We start from the raw sequence: 15518 nt of genomic DNA, 5'->3' as shown, positions 1-15518 counted from the left end.
GCTCTTGGCATTGCATGTTGCATAAGGCACAGAATACAGAAGCAGTGGGAGGACAAGAATATTATTGGATTGTGAATCAGAATATAATAGGTAGAGGCCCTTGTTAAATGTGTGGAGCTTCTGAGTGCTTGGATGTGTATGTTGGTTTTGTTTGTCTAGAGCAGAGAAAAGCAAGAATCTCCAAAATGTACTTATCGTGTTGCAGCATAGGGAGCACTTCCTATATCTGCTATGTAACCCCTCATATCATACAACTCTTGGGTGTTGCAGATGATTGTGCGGTATGCCCTAACAAAAGATCTACCGGTACATTCACCACTGGCAGGCCTTCCTATCTGGCCTCAATATTTCTCAATACAAATTGATAATGCACCTTTATATCTGCATGTTGCAGAATCAGATCTGTAGTGGTGATCATTATTTTTCTTTTAAGAAAGTTGGCCAGTAATTACTGATCTTCTCCATGAAGCTCTTGGTGCAAACCCCAATCCCCACTGGCTGCTTCAGCAAAGCCTAGTACAGTACATATAGCTGCACTGATTGCATATATTTCCCCCCCATATTTTCCTGCCTCCATTTCCCATGTCTGCCCCTGTGTCTCCCTTGTATTGCTTTTTGCTTGATCGTGAACCCAGAAGGGCATGGACTTGTTCTTTCTTTTTTTGTGAAGTGTCATGTACATGGGTGCTGCAGTATGTGTGAATAAGTAAAACTTGTCTCAATGGAGACTTTGTTGTAATGTTCATGAAATGAAGTACAGTAATAACAAGCACTAATTCTATCATGCAATAGCAAGCTATCACTCGGCTTTGGAACACATTTTTAAAAGAAAAGCCTGAGTCACTTTTCAGATACCTTTTAATTGAATAACTTTCTAAAGAAATGTCTGAAGTAACTGATATTATAGTTTGAGGTCTTGTTTATTCTGTTATATTTAACTCCCAAGAAGACCCATTTATCCTAAATAGAACTCAATAAGGCAGACATGTATGTACAAAATATTTTTAAAAAACTGATCCCATTCAGATCCCAAGATGAAAATTTGCTGGTAGCAAATAATCAATACATTTTTGGAAATTTTAAATCATATTAATTTTTAAAATCACTTTTTAAAAATTTAAATTTTGTCACTTTAAAATTTAAAGTCAGTCAGTCATGTGACATACCATATTAAAGCCCATGAAGTTCTGAAGAGATTGACATTTTTAGTTTTGAAGTAACTCAATTCTGGGCTGAGCTTTTATGGTTTTTGTGTAGTCTGGCAAGGCCAAAATTGTCATTTTTTTTGAAATTTCAAACCCTCATAATTCAAAAATGGGATGAGATAAAAAAATTAAAATTTTAGATTAAGTTTTGATCATTCAACAAGTGTGCAAAATATTAAGAAAATTGGATGACGAGGTAAAAAAAATTGGATCACTCGAGATGGAATGACCCTGATGTGCCTTTTTAATTATCTAAGCATATATGTGTCTTTGACTTATACTGTAGCCTGTCATATTGCTTTAGTTATCTGGAGCCACCTGCTTGCATGTACTTCAAATTCTCACTTTCTTGTAGCACACTTGTGTCTGGATTGTGTTGGCCCTGTTGTTTGTTGTACATCAGACCACACCAGGAGACTGTACTTTACTCCACCCACTCAAGCATAGGAATCCCTGATTTTCATTGTGAAATTGAGGGTACACCATGGGGATTGGCATTGCTGTGTTTTGTCTCGTAGGTTGAATGATTGGAGAGACTGGATTCAAATTCCAAGTCATGAAATACACTAACTGATCTATGGCCACTACCTCTCAATTTAACTTGTGTCACAAGTCTGTTAAAGAAGATAAAATGGGAAGACAAGATCTAGTCAGATTCTATGCATGCAGAATTCCTGACAGAAATTTGAATGTGGTACAGAAGACTCTTAACATCTATGAAGAATAAATCATAAGTACCGGTAATATGGATTCAAAAGCTGCTCTAATCTCATTTCATTTCATTGGTACATATGTTTTGGGGGAATTACTTCTGTAGCTACATAGGTCATGTGTATGAGTACTCAAGCAATTTGTGTGGCAAAATTTTAGTTTGAATTTTGGGAGGGAGGGAGGGAGAGAGAGAGAGAGAGAGAGAGAGAGAGAGAGAGAGAGGAAATTAGGGATCTTTTAATGACGACTGCACCAGTTCCAGCTGCCATGGTATGACTGTCTTTATTTACCCTTATCTCCTACCCTGATTCACACACTTGTTTCAATGTGCTTTGTACCTAATCACATAGAAAGGAAAAAATGCTTTTGTGCATACACTGCTCTAGTGTTCCCTGTCTTATTCATCCATCACTTGCTCTTATATTCGCCCCCGCCATGCTACTTCCCTTCATTATACAGCAAAATGCAGATCTTCAGTTCAGAATGCAAAGTGAGAAATACAAAATACCAATCATAATAGAAACAATGAGTTGAAGCCAATGCTAATTCTACTCAGAGTAGACCCATTGAAATGAACGATCCTGTTAGTCAGTGGGTCTACTTGGAGTACGACTAGCATTGGCTACAACCTCTGGCTTCTATTATTATTTGTTTGGTCTATTTCCATCCCAAATGTCTTAAAACTAGTGGTAATGAAACATCTTGTATAGAATCTGCCTAGAGAAACTGAAAACAATATTGAGTTTTGTAACATTAATCCATGATTATTTGAAAGTGAAAGGAAAAGCAGCAGAAGTTCTTCTCATGGCTGTGTGGGGACAAAGAGAATGCAAGCCCAAGGTTCCTCTTAGGATTGTTCTACCTCATGCATGTAGTTTGGCATTATGTGTGAGTCAGCTTCCCTGTATCTACCAATGTACTCCAGTATTAATTCCCTTTTGGACATCAATTAAAATCTGATTCCTTTGGACTGAATTTGCAGGATTTACTTTTGGGGTTCCTCGGTTCATGACTTCGTGTGCTGCAAAGGTCTCTGTTTTAGGTAGACAGTCACTTGTAATAGCTAGGACAGTACCTTCCCAAATCTTTCAGAATGGGGAGTTAGATTGCGTCCCCTCTTCTAGCACTATGAATTATGCCAGGGCCAGGGCCAGGCAGCAAACTAACAAAAGCAGGCTGTCCCCTCCTGTGACTGGAGCAATGTCTCATTGGCACAGAACAGGTGCATTACTTCCAGCACATTGGATCGCTTTGTTACTACTGTGCATCAGAAAGACTTGAGGGGAGGGAAGAGAGTAGGAGAGCCAAGGCTTGTCTCTTAGTAAATTGAGCAACATGATGGGCAGCATACAAGTTTGAATCTCCAAAATGCAGTGTCTGCCATCAATGCTTAGTCCTGAGCAGCAGACCAGCACAATGCCTTCCGGTGCTTTTTCTGTTATGATGCCTCTGTAATTCATCCTCCACTAGATATCTCAAATCTAGGGCAGAAGCAGTTTCTTGTCAGTTCTTAACTAGCAAAATGCTAATTTTTTGCTTGTGACCCAATTTCAGAAATCTGGTTTCAAACATTTGCCGAGGCCAGCTGTAACTCCCCTGAGCTGACTCTAAATGTTATTCCCAGCCTGCTCTATAAATGCTGTCCCAAGGTTCTTGTGGGCCATTTTTAAGTGCTGCAGAAGTAACAAGTGGCGTGGGGTGCATGTGGTTGGCATGCAGTGCTCTCTGGGGCACAATTGATCCTTAAATTGGGGGGATTGGAGGCAAAACCTGTCTCGTAGTGGGTAATGCTTAAGGCTGCCTGAATGTGGCATGGCAGGGCTGCCTGGTTAGTAATCTAGGAGAGCTAAACTGTTCGATTACCACATCATTGCTATCATTTCTCCATGTTGAGCAAAAGATCCCTGCATTGCAGGGGGTTGGACTAGATGACCCTCATGATCCCTTAGAACTCTTAAAATTCTAATGCCTTCAAAAGCTTTCAGATTTGCCCCATTGGTTTCACTGATGGTAATTTTTTAAGCCCCTACATAAGGGCCACCTGAAAGGAAGTATTAGGGAAAGCTTGAATATTGAGCCCTATGAAGTTTGACAAGATATGGAATAAAAAGAGTTTGAAGGTACCTTGATTATCATCCATTCCAACCCCTGCTCTGTGCAGGATTGAAACCACAGCATCTTTGCCATGTGGGTGTGGAGCCTTTTCTTAAAAACCTCAAGGAAAGAAGAGCCTACTCTTTCTTGAGGCAGACTGTTCCATTGCAGAAGAGTTCTTACTGTTAGAATTTTCTTATGTCAACTGAAATCTGTTTCTCCCCTGGGTGCACAGCATGTGCGCCGCTCTGGGTGCCGGAGCAGCTAGCTCCGCCTCTGTCCATTGGCTCCAGTCCTGCCCTCTGCAAAGGAATAAGCCTTGTCTGCCTTCTGCAAGACAACCTATCAGATATTTTGAATACAGCCATCCTGCCCATAACTCCCAATCCCTTTTTCTTCAGGCTAAACATACTCAACTCTTTCAACTGTTCCTCATTGGACTTTATTTCAAGACCCTCCTCAGTTGCCCTTCTCTGGACACTCTTCAGTTGAAGCACTTCTTACAAGGTGGCACCCGGAACCAGACACAGATATGATCTGATTTAGTGTAGAATAGAGTGGAGCCATTTCTACTTGCAGTCTGTTTCTGCTTGCAGTCTAGAGCCTGCTAATGCAAATTGAATTAGCTTTTGTAGCCACTGCAACACACTGTAGGCTCATGAATGCATGGACGCCTCTCAAGATTTTTAACTAGGGAAGAACTGTCATGGCTATGTTTCTGAGGTACGCAAACTGTTTGTCTAAAAACTGTAGAGATCATTTCTATATGGGTACAGATAGAAGTTTTCTGGTATTTTCTCTGTATGATATAAGCTGGAAGCTGGTGAAAGCTGGAACATTCTAGCTGACAAGTAAGTTTCTATTCTGCCAGGGAAACAAGCAGAAGATTCTTGATGTTTGGGTTATTCCTTCAGAAAAAAACTGGGTGCAATTATGAGCTGACCCTGTTACCGTTCTCTCAAGGCCACTGAGTGAAGAGGATATATTTGTCATTCACTGGGGCTCTTCATTCTCTCTTCTCCTAGCTACGTTCTCTCTACTTCATTCCTGCTTTGTTTTTCTCTCTCAGTTAAGTGTTGATTTGTACATAGTACATTTAATGCTAAGTTTAAGATTTTACAGTACTATTAAGTTAGGTTTTGCAGCAACTGGATTCTTAAGAGACTGTGCTTTCTAGGGATTTGGATTTTTTGAAACAGTTAAGCTCAATATGCCTTCAGTAAACTCTGCTGAATGAATTACATCTATGTCATTTTTGGAACCACTCGTGTTTTAAGCGTTTTTACTCTGCTATCAATTCATTGAAGCTTGTAGGTCATGGGCCCAGAATGCTGTTTGCTATGTTGTTTCGGCAGTTTTGGGAGGGTTTTGGGAGAAAGTCTTTTCTTTGCAAACTCTTTTTGGTTGAAGCATCTGATTTGTGAGTCATGTAAAACCCGGAGAGAAAGAAAAACGAAAGTAAATGTCCTGGGTTAATTTCATCCTTTCCCCTCTATTAATTGGAATTGTCCATAACAAAAGTAAAAAAATACTGTTAGAATCATAGAATTTTAGAGTTGCAAGGGACCCCAAGGGTCTTCAAGTCCAACCTCCTGCAATGCAGGAATCTCAGCTAAAGCATCCATGACATATGGCCATCCAACCTATGCTTAAAAACTTCCAAGGAAGGAGAGTCCACAGCTCCTGAGGGAGACTGTCTCACTGTCAAAACAGCTCTTACTGTCAGAAAGTTTTCCCCTGATGTTTACTCGAAATCTCCTTTGTTATATAACTTGAAGCCATTGGTTTGAGTCCTACCCTCCAGAGCCGGAGAAAACAAGCTTGTTCCTTCTTCCATGTGACAGCCTTTGTGATATTTGAAGATGACTGCCCTATCTCCTCTCAGTTTCCTCTTTTCCATGCTAACCACAGCCTGCTCCTTCAAGTGATGCTCATAAGGCTTGGTTTCCAGACCCTTGATCAGGGGTCCTCAAACTTTTTAAACAGGGTGCCAGTTCACTGTCCCTCAGACACTGTTGGGGAACAAATTCCTATACACACTGCACATATTTTATTTGTAGTGCACAAAAAGATCCCTAACTGAAACTGCTGCCAGTCAGTGTAGGCAATACTGAGCTAGGTGGAACAATGGTTGGAAACTTGCTTAGGGCAAAAGGGTAGGAGGCTGAGGACATCTGGAGAGTGCTGCAGCTGGATCCAGCCAAAGGCTCACTTAGCCTGGAGCACTCAAAGTGGGGACATGTTCTCTCCTCCTGATTCCCAAAGGAAGGGAAGTGAGAAGGAGGGTGGGCCGGGCTTGCCTTTGTCTCCCTCCTTCCCATGGAACAAGCCAGCGGAGGGAAGGAGGCTGGATTGCGCCCGGGCTGTGTCCACCTTTGCTGTTGCTGTCAGGGCCGTCTTTACCTGGGAGGTTTCTATGATACTCAATAGTTGTTTGTGGGGAGCCCGAAATGAGAGGCCGTGCAAGAGCTGCAGCCAGGAGGCCGAAGAGGAGGTGCCACAGGTACATTGCGCCTCTCCGCAAGAGGGAGTGAGCGAGTTCGCCCCGCAGGCGGCTCCTCTTCCTCCTCTTCCTCCTCCTCCGCTGCTGCTGCTGCTGCTGCTACCTCAGGAAGAAAAGGCACAAGAAAAGGGGGTGAGGAAATGGCAGCTCTGCCCTGACTGGCTCCAAGGGGAGAGAGATGCAGCCAGGGACCCCTTGCTCACCACTGGAGACGGAAGAACAGGAAAAGGAGCTGAGTTTCTCCTGGAGAAAGCATGGGAGGGGGCTTGGAAGCGGCGCCGGAGAGCGAGCGGGTCGCGGGCTGAAGGGGAGAGGGAGAGAGAGTTAAAGCTCAGGGAGGGAAGAAGAAAGGCGACCCACCCCCGTGGTCACTTGGGATCCCATTCTCTCGCTTTTCCCAAACGCTCCCAACCTGGAAAAACAAAAGCAGCCAAAGGGGAGGTGGTGCAAAAGAACTCGACTCAACAGAAAGCTGGGAAAAGAAAATGTTTTTGAAAATAATAATAATTAAGACCGCCGCTTACAAGTGGTGGAGGCGGCTGCCAAGTTAGGGGCGGTGCAATACAGCCGGATAAGATGAATGGTTCATGAGCAAGCCCCTCGGAGGTTACCCTGGTTGCAAGCGCATTTCAGAGCTTGTAATGGGGAAATGGGGCAGTGGTGATCCTGCGCCTCCTTCCATCGGGAATAAGGCGGTGGCGCTGGCTCTGCCCGGGCGGGGCGGGTTCAGCACCCTGGCAGGCTGGATGTGGCCTTCGGACCGTAGTTTGAGCACCCCTGCCCTTGATCATCTTGGTTGCCCTCCTCTGCACATGTTCCAGCTTGTCAACATCCTTCTTAAATTGTGGTGCCCAGAACTGGACACAGTATTCCATGTGTGGTCTGACCAAGGCAGAATAGAGTGGTGCTATGACTTCCCTTGATCTGGACACTATGTTGATGTAGCCTACAATAGCTTTAGCTTTTTTTGCTGCTGCACCCCATTGGTAATGATCATTTCTACAGTGTGTATTAGGAGCAACTGAACCGAATTCTTTTTGTAATTTGCCCTTCACATGTTGTTTTTTGTTTTGTACACTTGAAATAAAATTCATTTTTTTGAAAAAGTAAATGGGGCTGCAAAGTGGCAATAAAAATTAGCAATGGCATATCTGGAACACATAATTTTTACATGTAAGTGTTGGAGCAAAAGGGTAACTTTCTTCTAGTTGTGTGGGGACTTAACTTACAACAGTGTAATTCTTTTCCTTCCCACCACACCAAGTTAGAATGAAGCTCATGGCCTCCATCAAATTTAAAATTTTAGCGGAATGTTTGGAGTTGCCAACATGGATACAAGGCAATGGGTCTTCAGTTGTTTTGAGGAGCTCTGTATATGTGTATGGATATATTTCGCATTCATATCAATCCAATGCTTCCAGAAACAGTAGTGGTTTTTGCAAATTGATAGGCGGAATCTATTGTGGTCTGTTTAGACTTCCAACTTTCCTCTAGTTCTTTCAGAACTTTCTAGGCATCATGGTTATGGAGGTTATCCAAGAACTTACTGAGAATACATGCAAAAATTTCCAGTGTTTGTGTCTGTTTTTCTTGCATGTTTCATATGCCTGCCTGTCAATCACCCATACCCCAATTGCCAAACAACAATCCTAAAAAGAAGCTTCTTCAAAACTTAATGATTTGCCAATACAGTGGAACCCCGGGTTATGCACACAACTCGTTTCGGGTTGCCGTGCGTAACACAGGCGTGTGTAACTCGAACGCACGCAAAAAAAACACCAAAACCCGGAAGTTGCACAATTTGAGTGCTTCTGTGCATGCGCGAAGTGCGCAGAAGCGTTCTGTGCATCTGGCACTCCCGCGCACTCCAGAAAACACTTCTGGGGCGGGAGTGCATATCCCGAATGTATGCAACATGGAGCGTACGCAACCTGAGGTATGACTGTAAAGATTTTAAATTTAGCGTATTTATAGTAAATAAAATACAGTACGTTGCATATCCCATATGTGGCAACTTGTATTGTATAAATATCTATTTTCAGTCTTTATTCTCAAATTAATACCTTAAGTTTTGAAGAAGTTGGTTTTTAGGGTGACCTGGAGTTCTTTGTGATACCAGGGGAGCATACTCCCTTGTTTAGGTCTTGTTTAGGTTAGCAAAAAAGGTTGTATTGCTTTCGGCTGACTGATCCTGATTTACATGTGAAGTTATAATGCACAACAGATGGGAAGGGAAATGTGGACCGGGTAGAGCTGCAGGGAGAAAGCATTTCCTTTGCTGATGTATTTTTCTTCTACCTTTCCTTGTGAACTGCCCTAAGACACTTAAAGAAGCTGTTGTGGCTGCTCCCCTCCCAATTCCTTTTGAAACCCCACTTGCTACAGTAGGTGGGGAAGAGTGGGTGGTGGAAGGCACTGGTGGAGATAGAGAGCATCATAGCTCAGAGATGGAGTGCATGCTTTGCAGTGAGAGTTCCAACCTGGTATGTGCAGTTCAAATGGGTTTCAAGTAGCATGAATGGTTTCTCTGCCTGAGACTTTAGAGAGCTGCTGCTTGTCAGAGAGCAGACAATACAAATGGTATGATTTTGGTGTTTCCATATCTGCTTGTTGCTTGGAGTGTTTCCAGGGCAAGTGAGGTCTCCAGCTGACCTGATGGGATGGGAGCAGGCCATAGTGGAGAGAATAGGTGGGTGTTTCATTCAGGCCAATCAATGTCTATGGCCCAAGTGTTTGCTTATCTAAACCTTTTCCATTGCTGTGGCTTTTTTTTTCCTTTGAAAAAAAGAGGCATTTCTCTGCTACTGCATCAGCATCTCTTCTGTGTCTCTGACCTAGTTTCCTTTGTATGTACCTGCTATGCTTAAATAAGTGGCACTGAGGTGTGAAAGACAAAGAACAGGCTGTTGGTATGTGAGGTGTGGCCCAACCCCTCATTGGCTGCATCTGACAGTCTTTATGTTATATCTGCAGGCTTCTATTATATGAAGAAAATTCACACAAGTTCATGCACATAATATTCCATCACATTTATCTCATTACCTGAACTGAACAAATCCCAGGCACCTAAAAATTTAAAGCTAAGATCTAGTAATTTGGAATATAACCACACTCTTGAGTTGTTCTTGGACATATATTGACACATATAATGTTTAGGATTTTAATATATGGCAGGATGTATCTTCCGCTTTGGTTGTAAAGCTGTCTTTCCATCAGGTATTGGATTTTTTCAAGGATTACAATGTATTTGGATACCTTAACCATGGAAATAGAGTAATTTTTTTTAAAAAAAACAGTAAGTCAATTCAGGTTTGTGGTTTCTACTGCTTTGGTGGATTCTGTAGCCATGGAGTGACCCCTCTGCATGTGTGTGGAGAGACTACTTCCACTGGAGGTAATGCTGATTGTTGGTTCAAAACCAGGGAGTAGGCTCAACTTTATAGATTGGTGACTGGGAGTGGCTGCTGAGACCATATAACACTGGCCCTGAAAGACCTACATTGGCTCCCAGTACATTTCTGAGCACAATTCAAAGTGTTGGTGCTGACTTTTAAAGTCCTAAACAGCCTCGGTCTTGTATACCTGAAGGAGCATCTCCACCCCCATCATTCACTGAAGTCCAGCTCTGAGGGCCTTCTGGTGGTTCACTCACTGCAAGAAATGAGGTTACAGGGAACCAGGCAGAGGGCCTTCTTGGTAGTGGCACTCTGCCTGTGGAATGCCCTCCCATCAGATGTCAAGGAAATAAACGTATGCTAGTTTGACAGCCATGGACAGAAAGTGCCTATAGAGGGTGGTGAAGACAGCACAAGACATCATGGGCTGTCCCCTGAGTCCGCTAGATGTCATCGCAGGAGAAGAGCGAGGGACATTCTCAGGGATGACTCACACCCTGGCCAGCATCTTTTTAATCTCCTGCCCTCAGGCAGGAGATATAGAAGCATGATAAGCCGCACCAACAGGTTAAAGAACAGTGAGGCTGCTGAATGGAAGACTGCAACATTGCAGCTGAGCTTTGGGGTTGGTGGTCGTACGATAGCACATAGAGTGTAACAAGGACTGAAAGATTTTTTTGGGCTGGGCTCATTTAATCTCACTGTAAACAAGTGGTACAGTGACAATAAAGCATTTCTATTTCTATTTCTAAACAACTATCTGACTTTTGGAAGACATCTGAAGGCAACCCTGTTTAGGGAAGTTTTTAATGTTGGATGTTTTAGCGTGTTTTTTATATTCTGTTGGGAGCCACCCAGAGTGTCTGGGGAAACCCAGCCAGATGGGTGGGGTATAAATAATAATAATAATAATAATAATAATAATAATAATAGGTTCTCAGACTTAAAGAAGCTTCTGCAGAGGTCTAGGCATGCAAGCATTGCTTACTCCTAATGAGCATTTCAATTTAGAGAACTGCTGAGCTTTCCATCCACAGTGTCTGGGTGGTAGCAGGAGGGCTATAAACCCTGTATTTTCAAAACTATTGAGTCAGGCTGTAGTGTAGAGCAAATCAAGCTTGCTTTTCTGATATGTTGCTCAAGTTCTTCCCCTGAAATCATGAGATTTAAGGAAAAGTACATGTTCAATTCTTTGTTCTTCTGCAGTCCGGAGACTGTCAGATTGTTCCAAACAGAACTATTAAAGAAATAAATTGATATATAATTTGGCATTTATCTCCTGTGCAGGGTATATTTTTCACATCCTGCAAATTGTATTTTATCTCTTTCCCTGTGTCTTATGTTATTGCTTGCTTTTCTAAAGAAAATTCAAACCAAATTAACAGCAAAATAATAAGTTAATATAAAACATGCCTGCACCAAAATGTTGTTGGTTCTTGTATTGTCCATTTTAGTTTTTATCATAGACTTGCTTGGATTTGTGTCTCTGTGATTCAGAAATAGATGCCAATAGCTGAGAGATGAAGGGCTATCTTTTTATGGGGAAAAAAAATATTCCTTCCAGTAGCACCTTAAGAGACCAACTGCGGTAAGTTTGTTCTTGGTATGAGCTTTCATATGCATGCACACGAAAGCTCACACCAAGATCAAACTTACCGTAGTTGGTCTCCAAGGTATTGCTGGAAGGAATTTTTTATTTTGTTTTGACTATGGCAGACCAACACGGCTACCTACCTGTACCTTTTTATGGAAATGTGTACTCCTGTTTATGCAAATATTATAGAGCCTTCAAACTTTCAAACCTCTGGGTGACCCATTCTTCTAATCCCACATTAGTTTACTGAAGAACCTCTTGCTCTACCTGAAAATACTGGGGACAAGTGAATATTCAAGGGTACATGCAGAGTTCAAGTGGGCCAGGCCTGTTGTACCTTGGTATTGCCTTACATGGGCCATGAATTTAGAAAGGATAAAAGACAGGGAGAAATAAAATTAAAATTAAAATTTGATTTTTTTTAAAGTTTCAGATGCAATTATCTCACTTAAACTTAAACTGATTTAAAAATAAATATTAACTTAATGATTTTTTTTCCTAAAGCTGAATTTTTGATCTCATTGTGCTACTTTTCTTTGTAAAGCGAAAACAGTATGGAAAACATCTTCATATCACAATAGTTAATCTATTTGTATAGTGACCAAATACAGGGAGTAAGTAACATGCAACCAATATGCTTTTTCTTCTTATTTTTCAGTTAAAATGTATGCTTGCTCAAGAAATACACCAATTTCAAAATGAGCCCTGGACTTAAATAAATGGCTTTTTTCTTGGTGATTTAAATTGTGTTCATCTTCCTCAGAGCAGACCCATTTGAATTAATGAGCATGATTATCTTATTAAATGTGCTATCCCGAGTGGAACTTCAGCTATACAAATAAAACATTTTAAGTGTGTTGTAAAGTGCATTATACAAATATGACACTAGATGGTGATGGTGAGTTATGGCAAATTCAATATATATTTCAAAACTTTTAAAAAGGCATTTTTCACAGTGTTTTTTATATGTGTCTAGATTCCACCTTAGTTGTGTCCAACCCTGATTTAAATCAATCCACTCTGTTAAGAATGTACAGCAAGCACTACCTGTAGCTGCACATTGCAGGGAATGATGGGAAGTTCTGGGCAAGCTTTTCTTTTTCAGGAAGCTTTGTCTCCCATAAATTGTATATCCATGAGAATAGCCTATGGCTCCATAGAACAGTCTTAAAAACCCTGCTATGACGAAAAGGTAATGCGAGGTAATCACTGGAGACATACTTGTCATTTTTTTGCCTTTGTTCATGAAAAACAGTCAATCAAATTTTGTTAACTCAGAAATAAATTAAAACCAACTATTGTTCAGAGTTAATAAAACATGATTGGCTTTCAGCAAAGGATTCTGATGAGATATTGGCCAAATTGCTGTGTTTAAAGGTGCGTGATAGTTTGGTTTTGAACGTGGGGAACATAATGGAAGGAGGTGGCATTTTCAATTGTTTGAGATCGTAAGATTTCTGCAATGATGGCCAGGTGAATATAGTTTACTCCACACTTGATTCCTGGGTTATATTTTGTCTACTGTGCCAAAAACAATGGTTCTATGTCAGAATTCTTTACAATGGGAAGAAAACACAAAATTCGTACTTAAATCAATTATCAAAATAAGATAAAATGCATGCATATGTGCCCATATTTGATGAGTAAAGATGGTGGTGGTGAGGGTGGTGGCTGGACTCAAACTCCCACATCATGCTCCTTCTGGGGTAGTTTGCCCACCTTTGGGCCCCACCATGCACTCAGCTGTCACATGTGACAGCAGCCACACCCAGGGAACAGCTTCAACTGGCTGACCTGACCAGGTGAGGATAGCTGATGCGTCTCAAACCCTTGCCCTGCATGCAAACACAGGCTCAGGCAGATTGGGCAGACAATACCAGTAGTGGGTCCAATGGTCAAGGCAGTTTTTGCATGTGGTGTAGAGGGAAGTGAGAGGCAGATGGGACTCATCCAGCTGGGAAGGTATCTCACCTAGGAGAAGGAAAACTCTGATCCTAAACCTCCTCTGCCTTGTGGGATATCTTCTGGAGAAGAAAAGGTTAAGGAGTAAACTCTACACCTGTGCTTTTATTTAAAATGTATCTCTGGGTTATTTGTGGGACATAGGAATTTGTTCATTCTCTCCCCCCCCCCCAATAATAGCTCGGCCCACCACATGGTCTGAGGGACGGTGGACCGGCCCATGGCTGAAAAAGGTTGCTGACCCCTGCTCTACACAAATTCAGAGTGGAGACTGTAAGTTCTGCTTATGTTGATTTTGATATTAATGTGACGAGATAGTCATGACTTAGGTAAAGGTAAAGGGGTAAAGGGACCTTAAAAGAACAGGATTTAGGAATAATAATAATAATAATAATAATAATAATAATAATAATTTATTTATTCCCCAGCCACTCTGGGCAGCTTCCAACAGAATATTAAAATGCAATAATATATTAAACATTAAAAGCTTCCCTAAACAGGGCTGCCTTCAGATGTCTTCTAATAGTCTGGTAGTTGTTTTTCTCTTTGACATCTGGTGGGAGGGCGTTCCACAGGGTGGGTGCCACTACCGAGAAGGCACTCTGCCTAGTTCCCTATAACTTGGCTTCTCGTACCGAGGGAACCGCCAGAAGGCCCTCGGCACTGGACCTCAGTGTCTGGGCAGAACGATGGGGATGGAGATGCTCCTTCAGGTATACTGGACCGAGGCCATTTAGGGCTTTAAAGGTCAGCACCAACACTTTGAATTGTGCTCGGAAACGTACTGGGAGCCAATGCAGATCTTTCAAGACTGGTGTTATGTGGTCTCGGTGGCCACACCCAGTCACCAGTCTAGCTGCTGCATTCTGGATTAGTTGTAGTTTCCGGGTCACCTTCAAAGGTAGCCCCACATAGAGCACATTGCAGTAATCCAAGTGAGAGATAACTAGAGCATGCACCACTCTGGTGAGACAGTCTGCAGGCAGGTAGGGTCTCAGCCTGTGTACCAGATGGAGCTGATAAACAGCTGCCCTGGACACAGAATTAACCTGCGCCTCCATGGACAACTGTGAGTCCAAAATGACTCCCAGGCTGCGCACCTGGTCCTTCAGGGGCACAGTTACCCCATTCAGGAGCAGGGAGTCCTCCACTCCTGCCCACCTCCTGTCCCCCCAAGACAGTCCTTCTGTCTTGTCAGGATTCAACCTCAATCTGTTAGCTGCCATCCATCCTCCAGCTGCCTCTAGACACCCACACAGGACCTTCACCACCTTCACTGGTTCTGATTTAAAAGAGGGGTAGAGCTGGGTATCATCCACATACTGATGAAGACCCAGCCCAAACCCCCTGATGATCTCTCCCAGCGGCTGCATGTAGATGTTGAAAAGCATGGGGGAGAGGGCAGAACCCTGAGGCACCCCACAAGTGAGAGCCCAGGGGTCTGAACACTCATCCCCCACCACCACTTTCTGAACACGGCCCAAGAGGAAGGAGTGGAACCACTGTATAACAGTGCTCCCAACCCCTCTAGATGGTCCAGAAGGATGTTATGGTTGATGATGTCAAAAGCCGCTGAGAGATCCAGCAGAACTAGGAAACAGCTCTCACCTTTGTCCCTAGCCCGCCGGAGACCAAGGCAGTTTCAGTCCCATGATGAGGGCTGAATCCTGACTGGAAGGGATCCAAATGGTCCGCTTCTTCCAGGCGTGCCTGGAGTTGTTCAGCAACCACCCGCTCAATCACCTTGCCCAAGAATGGAAGATTTGAGACTGGGCGATAGGAAGCAGGTATAATGAGTTGGATTCAGACTATCTCCTACCCTTTGAGATCAGGACAACAGAAAAACTTGCTGAACATGAAGATGGTCCCTATGGTTGACAATGAAAAAAATATTTGCAAGTAGTCAATGAGTTTGAATTTGAATATCAGGTGGATATATACAACTGATTCATCTGGATGGGAATCCCTTTTAAGCTTGATCATTGCAGCTAAGGCTCTCTCTTTCCCAGTGAGCATAGCTTCAGTAGAAAAAAAACATGCTCTCATTTTAATTT

This window comes from Lacerta agilis, chromosome 2, assembly GCF_009819535.1.
Source record: "Lacerta agilis isolate rLacAgi1 chromosome 2, rLacAgi1.pri, whole genome shotgun sequence".
Classification (NCBI taxonomy): domain Eukaryota; kingdom Metazoa; phylum Chordata; class Lepidosauria; order Squamata; family Lacertidae; genus Lacerta; species Lacerta agilis.
Note: the sequence above shows the minus strand (reverse complement) of the source record.